A 19,251-nucleotide genomic window follows, 5' to 3' on the forward strand; every position below is an offset into this window, starting at 1 on the left:
ATATTTTTACAATCTGCTTATAAAACTTAGTTTTATTTTTCCAAATTCATAATTACTGTATGTAACATTTATAAAGAAAAATGTCCTGATATTACATATCGAAATTTATTTCTGAGGAAAATTTGTATAAGCAGAATTCTAACATTACTATGTGTAAAACACAACAGTTACTATAATATAGAAGAAAACAGAATGTTTACATATAAGTCCCATCAACTTGTCATTTATAGTTTGATCTTTTCACATGATTTTAAACTTTATACCAAAAAGCATATAAGAGAGTACCAAAAATCTGTTTTTTCATTTATCCCAAGTCCCTAAAACCTAATGAGGATGAGAATTTGTCTTTTTCATTTTTAACATACGTAAACTTACCCCATTTAATGGATACGTCTTCCATCCTAGTTCATCCAGCACAGTAGTTGTATCAAGCAACACAACTGAAAGTGAACAGATAAAGCTTGCATGAATTTCTCAACTAAAAAATACATTAAAGTTATTTGAATAATTAATATATTATAATACTTGTTATTTAAATCATCAATAATCATTAACATCTTATTCATCACATTTCACAAGTTATAGTATTCAAAATTTTTTCCATATGTATGAAATATGTGTGCATAATGACAGCATTGAGTCATGATTTTTAAAATGCATGGTGATAATTTCAAATGCATTTAGGTTTAACAATGCTGAGTAAAATAGCTAAATGATACAATTTAAAGAATCATTTTTATTAACAGATTCTTAAAACTAATATTAACTTTAAACTGAGGAAATATACAACTTTGCTTATTTTCCTATTTTAACAGTCTTTTCAGTCAACATTAACAAAAAACACATTTAAAAGGTTTCTTTTTAATATTATTAAAGTGCATTAATAAACAGCAAAGTATGAAAAGAACACTATGCTCAAGAGCAGATGCCATTACTGCAAATAATAGGTAATATACTATTTGCTAAAAGATGCAAAAACAAAATAAAAGCTACACCACTTTCTTTCACTAACCTAGAGTAACCATAATCTGGTCAAAAAAAAATCAACTAAACAAATAACAAGAATAAACTATATTAAATGATAAAATGGACAATTATAAAATACACTTGTGATTAAGCCAAGGTTGAAATGCAAATCTGGAAGAATTCACAAAGAACATTAAACCTGAGCTAGGCGAGAACAAGATGGTCTTCAATTAGATGTGATGACTGACAGACGATTTTAAAAATTCCTCTGGAGTCAGAAATAGGAGTGGGGATTATATGGGCAAAGTAGGAGGACAGAAAGAAATCTAGAAAGACAGAGATGAGCTAAGAGTATTTTTGCTATGTTTACAGTAGAAAAATATGTAACTATCAAAACTTAGCAGCTCTATACTTTTTCCAGCGCTGGATCACAGGCACAAGGTAAGGCAGGCAATGGACTACACACTGAGGAGACAATGCTTATGTAGCTCATTATTGGGTTCCGTTCACCTTGCCAATGAGGAAGGATTCTTTAAGTGCAGTTTTTAAAAATGCCATTGTTCGTTCATTAATTACCACCTGTTTGTTTGGGTTTTTTTTGTCTACAAGCATTTTGTAGTTCTACTTAATTGAGCCACAATGTATTTCACTGACATGTTATAAAAGATGCACCTAGTATTAAATTTCTCTGGTAAACGCTATATATTCATTGCTGAACATTCAAACTGGTAAAACTCAGCTATCCTTTTTCAATTAAATTTTATGTAGAAAATTCTCAAATGTTTTAAGAGAAAATAGTTTTTAAAATCATCACTCATTATCATTTTATTAAACACCAATTTATGTTCTATTTATTTCATCCATAGCTACTCTCCCAGTGCAAGACTTTTTGAAGCAAATTTCAGTAGTTAAATCATTTACTCTGTAAAACTGTCACGTGTGTATTTCTAAAACAAAGATTTCTGCTAGAATTATATTTTAGTACATTAACACAGATAGCGATTACTTAATGTCATCAAATACTTTTAATTTTTTATTAATTCCCCAGAAACCAAAATCAAAATACTGCTCTACATTACAATGAGATTGCTTTTAAAAATTTCTTATTATAATTTTCGGGTAGACTAAAGTGTGTTCAGTATGTTAAAGGTGTATTTCTATGTACTGTGACAAAATCTCCATATCTTTGTAAGCTATGACTATGATCAAGCTATAAAATACTCTCCATCTCCCTTAAATGTTCCTTGTGGCCCTCTACAGTGATCTATTTTTCTTCCCATCATCAGGCAACAACTAATCTAATTACTGCTCCTCGAGATGACTTTTCCAAAATATCAAATGCAGAAACAATTTACCATATATTCTTTTGAGTTTGGTTTCTTTCAGGTATAATGCACCTGAGAACCATTTTTACTGCCTTGGAAGCACTAATAATTACATTTTATTGCTGAAATTGTTTCAGTGTATGGGATTTGCTAGCTGATAAACATGTGAGTCACTTAATACGTGTGTTTAAATTTAAAAAATTTACAGTAAATGATGCACTGCCTTTATTCACCCTCAAAAATATTTTCTCTTCATTCTTACCAGTTTCAAAAGTCCTCTCTTGTGAGTGTCCTAGTTGTGCTATCATGGTTGTCCAGATGTCCTGAGTCAATTTAAAATGGTTATCTTCCATGGCCATTTTGTCTTTGACGCTAAGTCAGATTTTGCACTGTACCAGGTCTGATGAATAAAGTGGTTATGAACACAAGGTAGTGTTTTCATGAATCTGACTCCCACAGATGGCACCTGGCAGCAGCATTTACTCTAGCTTCAGTCACTCCTCCAAAGACACTCATGAAAAAGGACTTGCTGGACAATTTCAGAAAATGGCAAGAACGATAGAACACGTCTGTTCAAAATGGGGGAGAGGAAAAATGTGTAAATGTTGTTGTAAAAAAGAGAGGAAAAAGTGCTCTAAAGGATACAACTGCAAGTGCATTTAGGGGTGTTAAGATAGATGACCATATTACTAAGTTTTTGTTAGATCACTGAACACATCTGTTCAAACAGTCCCACTGTTTGAATGTCCACCTTGTATCCTTTAATCCTGTAACTTGAACAATTCTTTCTAAGATGACAATATGTAATCTATTAACTAGTGATTTTTTACACTTTTTAAATTCTGTATTACTTGTACCCTTATATTGTTCTGTTTATTTTTTCTCCTTTAAATAATTTTTTTTAAAAAATGGGGGAGAGGATATTTTAAGGGACATCAATGGTAATGGGTCTTTCACTGTAATTTCTTTAAATTTAAACATTCACATATTTTTTCAAGTACCACTTGCATATAAAGTCATAGTAAATTTTCACTTGTGCGTTTTTATATGAACTTAAGGCTATTATTACTCCAGGGGAAATAATTAGGTTATGATTCCTGGATTATATGCAAAATACTTACTTCTAGAACTATCTTTCAAAATGAATTCCCAAATGGTATGAAATGTTATTTTCCCAACAGCAGTTTCTCCACGTATCAGGTTGATTGTCTAGTATTTTAAACTCCTTCTAACAGATATGCCACACAGTATCTCATTATTTTAAAATTAATTTTCCTTAAAGAAAAACAATAAATCATCACTTTTAACATTTAAAAAATTTATTTACTATGAAAGAGAAAAAAACTAGAACCTTTTGTATTACATGAGATACCACTAAACATGCTTTATCATTTACTGTATTTCCTTTAAATTAGTAGGTTAAGAGGCTGGATCAAATTCCTGTTCAACCTACTGTTATTTTTATATTTAGTTAGCCAAATTCACTGGTGGTCTTTTGTAGGCCTAATATTGGCAAAATAACAAAGAGGTATCAATTTCTACTAGGGACAAAACAAAAGCAGATGGGAATGAATTTTCAAAGGGCTACACTAACAAATAAGTTGATCTTAGATGAGGGTAGTGACTGAAAAGCTTAAACTTTAAAGTATACTTAAATTCACACATCCAAATGTTAGTAGATATCTCATGGTAGCTTTTGCAGAATGTTAGAAAAACATTATTTTTAAAACTGATAAAGAAATTGAGAAGAACAAAACATGCATTTTGCTTTCTCTGTACAAACTATTTCTGCTTAACAAAATAGTTAATGAAGGACATTTCTCTTATAGAAATACTCTAGTTAATAAATGAAGAAGAATGAATGAATGTAGTACACCATTTGCTACTCCTAATGAATTAATATATCTTGCTAATTGTTTTCCAAGGCTGTTAAAATCACAGAAAGAAATAAAAGGAGAAATCAAAGGCTATAGTTTTTAAAAAGTGTATCTTTATTGTTCAATTTACTCCATCTGAACATAAAATTAAAAACCTTAGATGTAACAAAAATAATAAAGTTCAGGAAAGGTAAGATATAAACAACACACACACATACACACGCACACACACACACACAATCTGGGTTCATTCAGTGCAACAGAAATAATTCCACAAATTAGAGAAAAACCTGAGTACATTGCTATAACAATGATGAAAAAAAAACTCTATTTTGTTATTGAATAGAAATACTTTTTAAGCTGTGGGATAAAGTATTTTAAATAATTCAGAAGTCCGTAATATCAGTATGTACTTTGTTACTCTAAAATGGAACTTTAATTATGAGTGAATTTTTACTTCTGAAATACTTCCCCAGTTCCCTAACCAGCAGTAAAAGTGACAATACTGACTCTCAATCATTGTAGTAATGAATGTCTATATACATTCTTCTTTAATCCCCAAAATGCTCCATCATTTTTCCATTTCAAACAAATCGTTATGAAACCTGTATATCAAAGATACATATGCTTGCCTGTGCTCATTTTAACACTATTCACAATAGTCAAGAAATGGAAGCATTTGATAAATTGGATAAAAAGATGTAATATGCATACAAAAATACTCCTCAACCCCAGGAAATAATGAAGTCCCGTGTGGTAACAGGATAGAATGAAAAACGCCAGGTAGAGAAACATGAGTGTTTCATAAACTCACTCATATACAGAATCTCAAAAACCAATCTAGAGAAGTTGAGAGTAAAACAGTGGCTACCAGAGGCCACAGAAGTCTGGGGAGAAGAAATGAGGAAAGGCTGATGAAAAACAGGAACTAAATTACACTCAGACACGAGAAAGAAGTCTCGATGTGCTACTGCAGATTAACTACTAAATATCAACAATATTCTACAAGGAAGTTATCAATGCTTTCATTATACAATAAAAATTTTAATGAGACAAATTTGTTAATCTGACTTAAAGATTAAATAATGTATTAAAATATTACACGCTAGCAACTGGATAGGAACAACTGTTATGTTTTTCTATAGCACTTAAAATACATTTAAAATGAATACTTAAATTGAAAAACAACCATATTTTATCATCCTACTTTATCTGGTTTTTATAAAGAACAATGATTTTTCTCTATTTTAGTAAGAATCTAAATTTCCTTTAATGTGGTTGTTGTCTATACATTCCATTCCGTATTTACAATCATTGAAAAACTTTACTTTAAAAAAGAGCTTTACTAAGGTATAATTGATATACAAGAAAATGCACATAATGTATAAAATTTGAAGAGTTTGGACACACATGTGCATTCATTAAACCACTGCCACATCTAAAATAATAAACATATCTACCTCCTCCAAATGTTTCCTCATCTTCATTTTTTGTTTGTTTTCAGGTGTTTTTTGTTGTTTAGAAAGACATTTCATATAAGTGATACCCAAAATAAATTTTTAAATTATATATACTGTACTGCTAATGTAGGAAAATAGCAAAGAGACATCAATGTCTACTAGGGACAACATATTTCTTGAATTTATTTACTTCCCATATTTGAAACTTTGTATCATAAACAGTATCTCCTCATCTTCTCCTTCCTCCCTCAGGTCCTGTCAACCACGATTTTGCTCTCAGATTCTAAGTCTATTCAAGACACTTCATCTAAATAAAATTCTTGCTGTATGTGTTCTTTCCTGACTAGCTTATTTAATTTAGCATAATATTCTCCAAGTCCATCCATATTGTCAATGGAACAGAATTTTATTCTTTTTAAAGGCAGGATAAGATTCCATTGTTTGCCTACCAAAGTTTATTTATCCATTTAACTTGATGACATCTGTTTTCCTATCATTTTTATTGTGAATAACACTGCAAAGAACATGAAGTGTAAATATCTAAGATCCTGATTTAACTTCTTCTGAGTTTATATCCTGAAATGTAATAACCAGATCATACATGGTGGGTCTGTATATTTTGGAGCCACTCAGTGCTTTTTTATGTAATAGCTGTGCCAATTAATATTGTGTTAAAACATTAAAAAGGCTTGTTCTTTCTCCTTCATATTGCTGTCAACACTTGGTAACTCTTAAATTTTTGACAATAGCTCTCCTAACAGGGTGATCTGATTTTTCCGTGTTTTTGATTTGTATATCTCTGGAGATTTAATGCTGAGGATATTTTCAATTAGCCACTTGCAGGTCTTCTATGCAAAGATGTTCATTTAAGAGCTGCACCCATTATTTAATCATGTTATTTATTTTTCCACTTCTGAGGCTGTGTCTGTCTGTCTCTATCCTCATTTCTCAAATTATAGATGGGAAAACTCAGGCTCAGAGGTGTTATATAGTTTTCCTTGACATCACAAAGTGATATATTTGGATTTCAACAAATATCACTACTTTTAATTTTCACACACCAAACTTTTTTAAAGTGTTGCTTTAAAAAATATTGCTCTTATTTTAAGATCAAATGCAAAACCTTACTTGCTGTCTTTATTTTTACTTCTAGAGATGAAGAGAAACATGTCTATTTCTTTTTAAGATTTTGTCTTCATAAGTCTGAATCTAAATTTCTCATCAAAGCTTCATATAGACTGTTCAGTTATTACCTACCAATGATATTAAAATAAGGGAACTACTGGAAACAGTATTTGGAATTCTTGACTATGTACTGATATCAATTTGACTATGTACTGATATTAGCTGTACATAGAAATTAATACAAAATATTTAATCAATTATTTTATATAATACTGTTCTTTCTAATGCATGAGGTACTTTATTTAGTATTCAGTTATAAACTGTGAAATGTATGCATTTTAAAACAAAAAAAAGAAAATTTGTATGTACTTAGAAAAAATATAGATGCTTAGGAAGAGAGTTTTTGGGATTTGTGTGTGTGTGTCGACGTTTTCCTTAGTAGCACCAGAAACAAGACTCATTTTAGTGCTTTGTTTTCTTAAATAGCAAGGACGTTTAAAAATTCCTAAGCATAAAATTTCAAATTTGCATCAGACAAGTGAATAGTACTTTGACATTAAACTAAAACTGAGTGTCCTGAGATTTGTGAATATCACTATATGTGGTAAGTATTTTAATTTTATCACTTGTGTTACACACAAAATCACCACAAATTCAAGTTTACCATATACACTAATTATGTGGAACCCAGAAAGATGAGAGCTCCTCCTGCTGGTTTTAAACAAAAGTTATCTAGTCCCCACCAGATGCAAAATTACTGAAAGCCCAGCAGGAGAAGCAAGTTACTTACTAACTTCAATGAAAAATCCAATCCTTTTCATCTTAAATTTAGCAGCAATGTTTTAAATAGTAATATTAACATTATTTTTAAAAGTACAACTGAAACTATAACTACTTATTCATATAAGAAATTTAACCAAAATAAAAGGTTGAAAATACATATTTTCAAAATAAAAATTTGAAAATACATATTTTTACTTAATAGGCTACATAATGCATAGAATGCTTAGAAAACTGCACAAAATTTTCCTATGTAAAAAAAGTTTCCAACATACTTTTTTCTGAAAATATCTTTCAATTTATTATTGTTTGCTTTATTCTTTGAGGGATGATAAGAGAATTTCACTGTTTTAAAAGTCTTTTAAGTAGAGATCTTTAATAACACTGTGTTATATATGAAACAATGTCTACCTAAGATTAAAGAGGACAATATCATTTTTGTCTTTGAACAATTTATCAAGCCTTTATCCTTTTATTAAACTTAAGGGATAATTGTTTTAAAATAGTGTAGTGATTTATGGTATAAAACAGACCATCTTTATTCAAATGGAACAAAAGAGAATGAGATTTCATTTATGAAATATTTTGAAAACTTAGATGAGGAAGTAAATTAACCCACCAAGAAAGTATTAAGATTAATTTTGTTTTAAAAATCAAATTACTGGTACATGAACCGAGTCCTAAAATTTCCCCATATTATTAAAGAGTTCAGGAAATCGTAACATAATATAATATTTGGGGAATTTTCTTGAACAGATTTTTTCCAGAGAATAATTAAATTTAGAGCCTCTAAACCCCAGCATGGTTTGTAATCTATTGGGTAACACAAGCAGTAAGTTTTTAAACAGTAAGTTGGGTAACAGGTAAGTTTAGAGGCTTCTTAAAGTCTACTTTTCAGTGACCATAATACACCCTACCACTTATCATAGCCTAACAAACAAATAAAGGGAACATATTTGGGTATCAAGACAAGATAAAATCAAAGAAAACATAATGATAGAGATATTAACAAATGCATTAATAATAATATACATTGAGCTGTAAACAGTCTGAGTTTATGTAGTTAATGTGCTTTAAACTTTCAATACCTCAAATTCACTGATTTGTTTTTGACAAAGTTGTGTATTTTTGAATGGCAAAAATATAAAGAACACTTCAAGATCAGTATATTGTGTATAAGTATCTGTCCTCACACTGATTTACAATCAATGTTTAGTTGCAAAAAGTGCAGATTGTTTTAACCATATATTATTTAACCCTAGTATGTCTCTGTGCACTGTTTTTAAAATAACATCTTCCAAAAAGGATCACACCTCCTTAAAAATAATGAAAACAGATTTATCTGTTATAAGATCAAGATTTATTTGACTGCACTGATAGCATTTTGTCTTGTACCTATTCCTAATTCTGTTGTTTCCTTGTTTTTAATACTTATGATGAGAATGATAAAGAATGGGAACTAAACTTTAAATTTGAGAGTCTGAAAATATTATTTTGGAAGGCAAGTTACTGAGAACATAGTAAGGCTAAAGAACTTTCTTCAATCAGGAAAAAATCGTCTAGAAATTCTAATCTCATACCCTCCAGCTCTCTATAACTCCCTAGAAAATAGTATCTTCTTGATAGTATATGTTTCTGTCTTTTCAACAAAATAAACCACTCCATTTTAATTCTGATGAAAAAATGAACTTAAAAGCTCAGAATTGCTTTTGCTAGTAACAATAACAACAACAAAAGCCAAACAACCAAGCTGCAGAATATCCCAATTGAACTTACATTTAGGACAAATTAAGAAGACCAGTACCTAGAAGACAAATCTAGAGAACAAGAATTGAAAAACCTTATCCAAACAATGAACAGGGAATGTTTATAAAAAATGTATCTGGTAATATTCACCCTCACTGCACCTTTATATTTCTATCCAAGCACCTCTGTGTGGTTATCTTGCATGACACTTTTATCTGGTTGCCCTTTATAGTCCTTCCTATAACCTGTCATTGCCAGAAATCAAAGGATAATCCAGGTGTAGATCTTACTTACTGAAGGTAACGCAGCTACCTGTTCACATCTGGGTTTCTAAGACTTAACAGTGAGTCACCTGAGAAGTTGTGACTTTCCATAAAACTACTGAGTTACTGGCTATAAAATAACAAAACAAGGGAGAATCTGGCCTACTCAACTAAAAGCAATGTATTATTCTTCCTCTTTGAGAGCTTCAGCACTCTGACTATAATTAGGTTAGTTAGGTTTTGCTAAGATCTGAATTATTTGCATTGTTTCAGTTATACAGTTTACATAAGTAGAAAAGATTATTTGCTTTACTCTTAGATTCATCACTCTTTTTTTAAAATTTTATTTAAAAGGAAAAAGAGAAAAACACAAAACAAAACAAGCGGTGTAAGGGTACATGTAATACAGAACTACAAAAAAAAAAAAAAAAAACAGTAACAAATCACCAGCTAATAAATTACATATTATCATCTTAGAGATAGTTGCTCAAATCACAGTATCAAAGCATACAAAGTGGACATTCAAACAGTGAGACTGCAAACAGTTGTGTTCAATGATCCAAACAAAACCATTAATATGGTCAGCTATTTAACACCCCTAAACACACTTGCTGTTGTATACTTTAGAGCTCTTTTTTTCCCTGTTTTACAACAAAATTTACACATTTGGGGTTTTATTACTCCTTAGTTCTTATTACTTTTTTTAGGGATAGAACAAAGTCAAATATGGCAAAATAAAACTGTCAGTCAAAACCAAGGATAGAAATAGCACATGATGTAAAACAGAGTACAAGGTTATCAACAATGGTTATCAACAATGTCTCTTGTTTCCTTAAAAAGAATTGTCTATCTCATTAGATATTGAATACATGTCATGAGCTCTTCATATCTCATGCAGAGGTGCTTTATTCAGCCCAGATCATTGAACCTGCTCCCCATTGCTTCCACAGCATCAAAGGTACCCCTTTCCTTTCTATTTCTAGTTCTATCCTCTCTTACATCTCCCTCTCCCTATGCACTTCATGGGCTTTGGACACTTTCCCTTTTAAAAATAGTACCATGAAGCGTAAAGCCTAAAATACAATTAATCATAGTTTTTACATTTCTGATTAAAATATTGTAACTACATAATTAAAGGTCTTACATATAATGGGCATCCTCATTCAAAATGATTTCCATATAATGAAGGAAACATAAAAACTATGGAAACCTCGAAAAAGAAACACAGTGACTTTATATTAGAAGGAAAGAATAGGGGCTGGGGATTTAGCTCAGTGGCATAAGCACCTGCCTTGCAAGCAGGCAGTTGTGAGTTCGATCCCCAGTAACAATGAAAAAGAAAGAAAGAAAGAAAGAGAGAAAGAGAGAAAGAAAGAGAGAAAGAGAGAAAGAAAGAGAGAAAGAAAGAAAGAAAGAAAGAAAGAAAGAAAGAAAGAAAGAAAGAAAATATACTAGAATTTAGGAAAGAATTCAATGAATAAATGTCTGTTTTTCCCCTTGAATATGGAAGGAAATTTATAGCCCCGAGTTACTTTTTTCTTGGTTACTCTTATATGGACTTATTGGCAATAAATTCCAACTTCCCTTAGTGGGTACATGGAGGACAAGAAATGTTACTTGCATCTATCTAATATATTTTGATATGACTATAGTGAAGGCTCTGTAGTAGCCAATGGTGGACAAAAACAGTTTGTAAGACACAATGTCTACCTTCAAACAGTACTGGTGGTCATTTTATCTAATTTCCACTAGAAGGATATTGTGTCAATTCCATAGCATAGTTTAATCAAACATAGAAATAAAAAGATGGATTCAAATGTATATATTTGGAAGTGCAGGAAAGGAAAGCCTCAAGCTGTTTTGTAGATTGTGTAGAATTATGCTATTCCAAAAGGGCAGACATCCACCATCACATCAACACCCCTATCTAGTGTCAATAATTAGATCACTTATTTTAGTCTCCATATAAGTGCTAAGAAGTAAACAAATAGCAGAAATCCATTCCAGAGTTGATAGGATAAGACATAATTCTCCACCTGTAAAATATGTTCCCAAATATTCACAAGTAGGAAAAAATATTACTGGATTTGTCTAGAGACAGAGCTTAAACAGAGTGGACTACATATTATCAGAAGTTAGCACTGCTAAAACTACATTTACTCATTTAAAATTATTTCTGTTCACATAGTTCGAGCTCCTCAACAGCAGGTGTGTGTGTGTGTGTGTGTGTGTGTGTGTGTGTTGAATAATGTTAATAAATGAATAAATGAATGAATTTAAAGGAGTCAATGGAAACGAGCAAGGACAGGAATCTCGTATCTTGGGGAAAAATTCTTCACAAAATATTGAAAAAGCATTGGAGGGAAGCAGGAAAACAGGTACTTGAAATGTCAATGAACATCACACTTGGTTTGTAATGAAGATTGTCGAGCTATTTACAAATGATCTGAGTTATAGGCAACAGGCAAAGTAGCCTGTAAGTAAAATCTAATCAAAGTAGACATTTGTTTTTGTGTAAAGAATGTTCTGTGAAAAAGCACCCATCTTCTTTACTGTTTGGGAGTCTTTTTTTATGCTCCAACATGCTCCCAATCCCTTTAGCATGCAGTGCCCTCGGGCTGTATTTTCTCAGTCCAAGTCCTGTGCATCTAATTATTGTTCCACTTACTGGCTGCCCCATTGAAACACCTATTACATGAGAAAAATAACTCAAATAGTACATAGATATGTTTATTATCACGAATTTCTCCTTCTTTTCTCTGCTTCATGTATCCATGCATTTATTCAACCAAGTTAAATATAAATTGATAATGGTATCTTGTGTACAGCAACTTAGAACTGTTACATGCTATTCCTAAAATTACAATAGGTAAGCAACCTTTCATAGAAATATACTGAGTGGTAATTACTAAAGCTGCAACTGCATCATGTCTCAAGAAACTATTCACTGTTTAGATTATTTCTTCTATCTGAATCTGGGGTTCTATACTTGATTCCAATAATTTGTTTTTTATAACCCTCGTCAAGCATAATTCTTATTCCAATAACTAAGGAGTGACTGCAGCCTAAAGTGAATAATCAAGTTTTAGTATCTGGCCTTCCCTATTCATCAACAGGATGTCATCTTGTTAGCAGCTTTGATAAAATAACCACGTGTGAAAATAAGACTAATAACCAAAAGTTTGCATACAGCCAAATATGGTGCCGCATACTCATTATCCCAGCTATCTGGGATGCAGAAGATCCTTAGATCACAAATCTAAGACCACCCAGGGAAATTTAGTAGACTTGATATCAAAAATTTTAAAATGAAGTTAAAGTACAGTGGCAGAGAATATACAGCATCCTGGATTCAACCATCAGTACCCTAACAAAAAGAAGTTTGTGTCATGGGACATAATTAATGCATTGGTTGTCTTTTCCTTTTATTTTCTCTTGTTAATTTATCCACTCAAGGAATCTTCGATATATATCTGAATCCAAGGCATTGTCTTAGATTCTCCCATTCCCTGTCTGCCACTGATTCCAATAACCTGCCTCCACTGGTCCCTAAAATTGGGGGCAGGGTGTGGATTTGCCATTAGTGAAGACTGTTCTCTAAAGCAGCTACATAAACTCTGAATAGTCAGATTTAACCGTTCATGACCAGGAAATGAAACTTGATAACCTATTCATACATTATCATACATTCTCTGGTGATGCTATAAAATAATTTACATAAAAAGGTAATTTTCTAACACTTTGACCATAATTTCATGATCACCAACTGCCTAAAGAATGTGGGTTGTCTTCTGAATAGCTAAATTCAACTTTATTGAGTAACTTGGTGCATAAAATTGCCTATGGAACAGAACAGTCTATAATGAGATAAATGGGCAAGAAAAAAGTAAAGACTAAGATAATCAGTTGTCATTTGTATATTAAACAGCTTTTAGCACAATTAATTGATAAATAACATCATCAGAACTATATAGAACAACTTCCTGTTGGATACTATTGAGGAAATGTCGGAGCAAACACAAAGTCAAATTGAGAGGCACATGAACTGCAAGACAGCTTATCTTTTTTGGCATAATCCTGAACTGCAAGGATTCAGGAGGAGGAATGGTTCATAAATGAAACATTTACAAATGTGACCCATGCCAAGAACTATGCTAGTTCAGTATACAGAAAAAAATGACAGATGGAATCTTTATTGTTGGCATAAAAGTAAAATAAAAATGTACATTATTATCATCATTATCCTGTAGGGAAAGCAAGTCATTAAGTACCATTGTGAGACTGTTTATTACCAACATCTTGTAATATAAAATGAATGCAACAGAAAAGTAATGACATTTTAACACTTAGGCAAATGGAGAATATTTTATTCACCATGAGTTTCTCAAGTATAATTAAGCATAAGGAAGCAGATGCAGGCTTTCATAAGATATTGATGTTTTCTTATTGCTGATTATATAGGACATGAATTATGGGAAGAAATGTATAATGTCGAGAAGCTTTTTAAGTCATCAGAATCCAAACTGTTTCCCCAGCTGTCACATCAAGTTCAGATATTATCCCTCCACTGAGGAATGTCATACTTCAGAACACTTACCCATTAATCAGGCATAGAGAAGACCAGTCCATACATGTGAAGGTCAATTTAGTCACTGATGATGTGTCTCCCCAGGGAATCTTCCTTTCAGCAGGTAAGTCCACTGGAAAGAGCAAATTAGAGATCAAGGATTTCTCAGTGAGTACTACATTACTGGAAAAGAGTGACCTTGCTTTGCTTTTTTAAAGTGCTCTTGATCTCATTTTATTTGAGAATTTTATCTACTCATTTTAAAGCTTTCACATTTGAATAATGCTGAAGTAACATCAAAAATTATTTCTAATTAAAGGATCATTTTTCAAATGAACACACTGTCAAATCATAAATTCAGCATTCTGTACACTGGTTATAGGACATTTTATAGTATCTACTGTTATAGCCTAATATCAGCTAAATTTCGAATTTTGGAAAAAAAATTTGTTTCATGTTAAGATTTACTTCAACTATAAAATATATATATATATTTTTTTTTTTTTTTCTCCCCAAGGACTGTCACATTGTATGGCTGATTCTATACAGTGTCGAACAAGGACAAAGAATGACATTCACAGATCTTTGGGATGATTTCAGGATGAATATAAATCTTTAGGAACAAAATTCACAATTAGCAGGCCAGATAGTTCCTAACTTTGTCTGCCATTTTGAATGGTAAACACACTGCACTCCTTATTTTTATTGACTAATAGTTTTAAAACTTAAAATCATTGATATTCTGAGTAATCTATCTTAAGTTTCCTTCTATCCAATCAATATTTAATACTCAAAAACTATCGTATTTTAAAGAATATTCATTATATATTTTCAGGAATCTACTTTTTACTTTACTGTCAACTTCCAAAACAGTATCTCTCCCTCATTCCACTTTCTTATACTTTAGGCACAGTTCAGAACCCCTGCAGAATTAACACATCCACATCTGAGATCACTATTCTCCTGTCAGTGCACATCATCTCCTGTTCTCCTGATTCAGTTACTTGCACACAGTATCTCCTTGAGTACTGCAATGATGAACAAGTATCCCATATGTGTTCCTTTATTTTGTGCTACTAAATAAGAACACCAGAGGCTGGGCAACTTTAAAAAGTGGAAAATTATTTTGCACAATTCTGAAGGGTAGAAAATTCACAATCAAATCATTATAATTGGACAGGGTTTCCCTATTTTCTCATGTGATGGAAGGTGAACAAAACAGAAACAATATCCTCAGTCAGATCATTTGTAAGGCAACCTAAACTGATTTATATGGGATGAACTTCAAGGCCTAGTCAACTCTTCAAAGCGCAACCTCTTTAGAGTACAATGTTGACAAAGCTTAAATTTTGAAGAGAACATATTCAAACAATAGTGACACCCTTGCTACATGTATCCTTCACTGTACACAATGAATCTAAGTTTTTACACTGGATGTTGTAGGGAGAACAATGCCACATTCCAAAGCTGCTCACATCCTAATCCAAGAGACCTGTGAATACTTGATTACAGTACAGGGAAACTAAAGCTGTGTATGAAATAAGGTTGCAAATTAGCTAACCTTAAAATAGTGAGATTATTCCTCATCATGTAGAGGGGCACATGGTATAATAAATATAAGACAGAAAGTCAGAAGATGTTACTCCAGGAGAAAGACATAGATGCATTTCAAGGCCTGGACTTGCCATTTTTTCCTCTCCTCTCCTCCCTCCCCTCACCTCTCCTCCCCTCTCTTCTCTTCTTTCTATTCTTTATTTTCTTTTCAAGCCTAGACACTCTTAGCCTTGAACATAGAGTAAGGCAGCAAAGCCAACAAGAGTGGGCAGGCTCCAGAAAGTAGAAAGTACAATAATAACCCTAGTGTCAACAGAAAGCAACATAATTATGCTAACACTTTGATTTTAGTCTGGGGGACTCAGGGCAGACTTTTAACCTACAAAACTGCAAGAATAAATCTGCATTCTTTAAGGTGCTGAATATATTGTAATATGACACAGCACCAACAGAGAATATATTGAAGTTTCCAAATCAACTTCACATGTCTTTTGTGCACTTGTCTACCCATCCCCTCTCTTACTGAACTAGACATCCTTTGATCTCATCAACCCCATTAAATTCAATGTAACCTCAGTCATTGACTTAAAATACACATTTATTTTCTGTATTTTCGGTTCAAAATTCCTCATTCTCTTTAAAGTTCATCTTTATCAAATATAGATCTCTCCTATATATTTGCTAAAATATAAATTTGTTCTTCACATACACAGACATATGAATTAAATGTGTTTCTTCTCATCTATCCATATCCATCTAAACATGCATACACACACATGCAAACACATACCCACATACACACACACATCTGGGGGTAGAGAACAGTTCTGGTAATAAAACTGAATCAAAATAGGCACAGACTTACCATTCAGGTTATAAAACAGAAAAAAAAGCATGTGTACAAGTATAAATTAAATATAAATTATAAATTATCAGAAGTCGTATTAAAGTTAGATTTGAGACTTCATAGAAAACTTCAAAAAGGGAAGTCATTAGTAGATAAAACTATTCCACATATCCCTTTTACATTCATAATATGAAATACAAAATAATAAATTGGAGAAGACATGAAGAAATAGCTTCATTATTTTTAGCTCAGCAGTTCTCTCACCTTTTTAACACAGTCCTTTTTCACTGAATGTGCAGTAACATTCTGCGATAAAACATTTAAGAATCACTGAGTTAGAAAGTGTTTCCTACAAAGACACCCACCCATCCCTTGGTATCCACAGGGGATTGACTGCAGGAATACTCATGGTAACAAAATCTTCAGATGCTCAGATTGCTTGTACAAAATCGTGTAATATTTGCATATAACCTAGACACATATATTTTATAACCTAGACTTCATATATTTTAAAATAAGTGCTAGATGACTTACAATACTTAATTCAATGTGAATGCTATGTAAATAACTTATACTATATTGTGTGGGTAATAAGTCTGTACATATTAGAAACAAATAGATTTTTTTCAAATATTTTCAGTCTGCATTTGGTTTAATTTATGGGCGTAGGTTCTGCTGATACAGATGACCAACCATACTCTGAATTCTTTATCACAGTGGGAAAGACACTTCTTGGCTTGGTCCCACTTATAGCTCACACAACTTTCTCCCCTTTGGCAGCACATCTATCCTATCATATATTATTCATTTTTAAAAAATCATACATCATTCTTTTTAATTTTTTAAAGATAATGGAACAAAACAAAACAGAATAAAGCAGATCAGAACAAAACAATGCAAACAACACAGGATTTCAAAACAAGTCAACAAGAAATCAGCAGTGGCTATCATAATGCCTCTTGTTTTCTTCAAAATAGTAGTACATATCTTCACACACAAATGAACTCAAACATGACAAAAAAAAGTATAAAATTGTTCAAAAAAAAAGAATGAAAGCATTGCAGGTCTTCAAAACAAGACAATAGGAAAATCAACAATGGCTACCATAATCATACACATTCTTAAATGCTAGAAAATCCTTAAATTCACCTTGCCCTTTAACCTTTCCATAAAGCCCCTCATAATATTCCTTTCTACCTAAAATACTCCTGCCTAACCAACCCTCCAAGCAATATCTGAGTCACTACTTATGTCATAACCTAAATGTGATTTTTTGAGACAATATTTTGTTATGAACTCACTATAGAGCCCAGGTTGGCCTCAAACTTGTGACAACTCTCCTGACTCGGTCTTCTGAGTCCCGGGATTACAGGCATGACCCACCAAACCTGGTTTTCTAAATGTGATTTCTTATAGAATCTTTAGTAATTTATACCTGAAAGATATGGACGATTTTATTTATGTGCTGTATCAAAAACTGTACATAAAACTATGAGTATTTATCATGAAGTTCATATTTATTTACAAAACTGTTTTGATAGACAAAATTCCTTAATAGCTACATATTTTTACTCCATCCACTTTTCTCCATGATTGTTTATAAAATTAGCAGCAGCTTTTAAATTTTACAGTAAACCTACAACTGTTCTTACAAGTATTTTTTAGAAAGCAAGCAATTGAATGGAACTGCACAATGAAAATGAAAAACTATGTAATTTTTAATAACCACATATATAGCACTATATATAAATATATATGTGTGTATTTAGTGCTATATAGAACTCTACTCTTATTCAAAACATGGATTAAAATATGGACTTAAAATGGCTAGCTTCTCTCTTTGTAAGACAGAATACTTTTTGTTGATGACTTGTACTCTAGGCAAATACTTTGAAGGGAATGATACACTGCTGTTATTTAATGATTACTTTGTTATTCTCTATTATTTTGTTATGAAATTTTATTTTATTTTTCATAAAATAAAAACAAAAACATTTAAAACCAAGTTAAGAAGGAATAGACACTATTTAGAAAAACTATAAAGATGAGATGAAATATTTTCATATTGGACCAACACCACCATAAAGTAACTCTAATAAAGTTGGTTACAAAAACAATAAAATAACATGATTAGCTCAGAACATACTAACAAAAACTATATTCTATGTTGAACAGCAGTACAGCATTGAGAACAGAGTATCGAAGGAATAATTCAGGTGCCATGATTATAAATTAACTGGTCCAAAAGCAATAAATTATAAATACTTTGTACTTCCGTATAATATTGTGCAAAGGAAATAACAGAGAAGAATTAATGCACTGGCATGCCACAATAATAACTTTCAAATTCTGATCATAGAAGGAAAAAAAGTATTAAAACATGATTTAGGGCCTTCAATACTTTAAACAATATAACTTTCAAAGGGCACTCAAGGAAGTATCTAATGTATGAATTATATATTACATCGAGCTATAAAATGCTCTCAATATTAAAAAAAACTATGAACACTAGGTATAATTTATCCAGAATAAAATAAAACATGTAGTACACAAAATATTCAATGAATCATGGACACTAGGGCTGGGTAATGACTGAGAAAAGCAACATTAAATGGTATTTGAATGCATTTATAAATAAATATAGAAATTACTATATTTTTAAATTAAATTTAGGAATCTTACTGATTTGACACTTTCACCTTGATATGACAAGATTGTCTTTTACACAGTTCCTATCCAGA

The 19,251-nt window shown here is 31.6% G+C and overlaps 1 long non-coding RNA gene across 1 annotated transcript in view; it reads right to left on the bottom strand.

Moving 5' to 3' along the window:
• Nucleotides 1-19,251, bottom strand: part of LOC100726696 (uncharacterized) — a 136,207-nt gene that overhangs the window by 73,775 nt on the left and 43,181 nt on the right. Inside the window, exons 4-6 of the long non-coding RNA XR_010047705.1 lie at nt 16,775-16,816; nt 14,140-14,242; nt 376-440 (exon numbers count right to left, since the gene is read on the bottom strand). This is a non-coding gene — a long non-coding RNA (uncharacterized LOC100726696). The remainder of the gene's footprint in view (nt 1-375; nt 441-14,139; nt 14,243-16,774; nt 16,817-19,251) is intronic.

The sequence above is a fragment of the Cavia porcellus genome, unplaced genomic scaffold, assembly GCF_034190915.1.
Source record: "Cavia porcellus strain 051 isolate PalLab524CR breed Dunkin Hartley unplaced genomic scaffold, mCavPor4.1 scaffold_5, whole genome shotgun sequence".
NCBI lineage: Eukaryota > Metazoa > Chordata > Mammalia > Rodentia > Caviidae > Cavia > Cavia porcellus.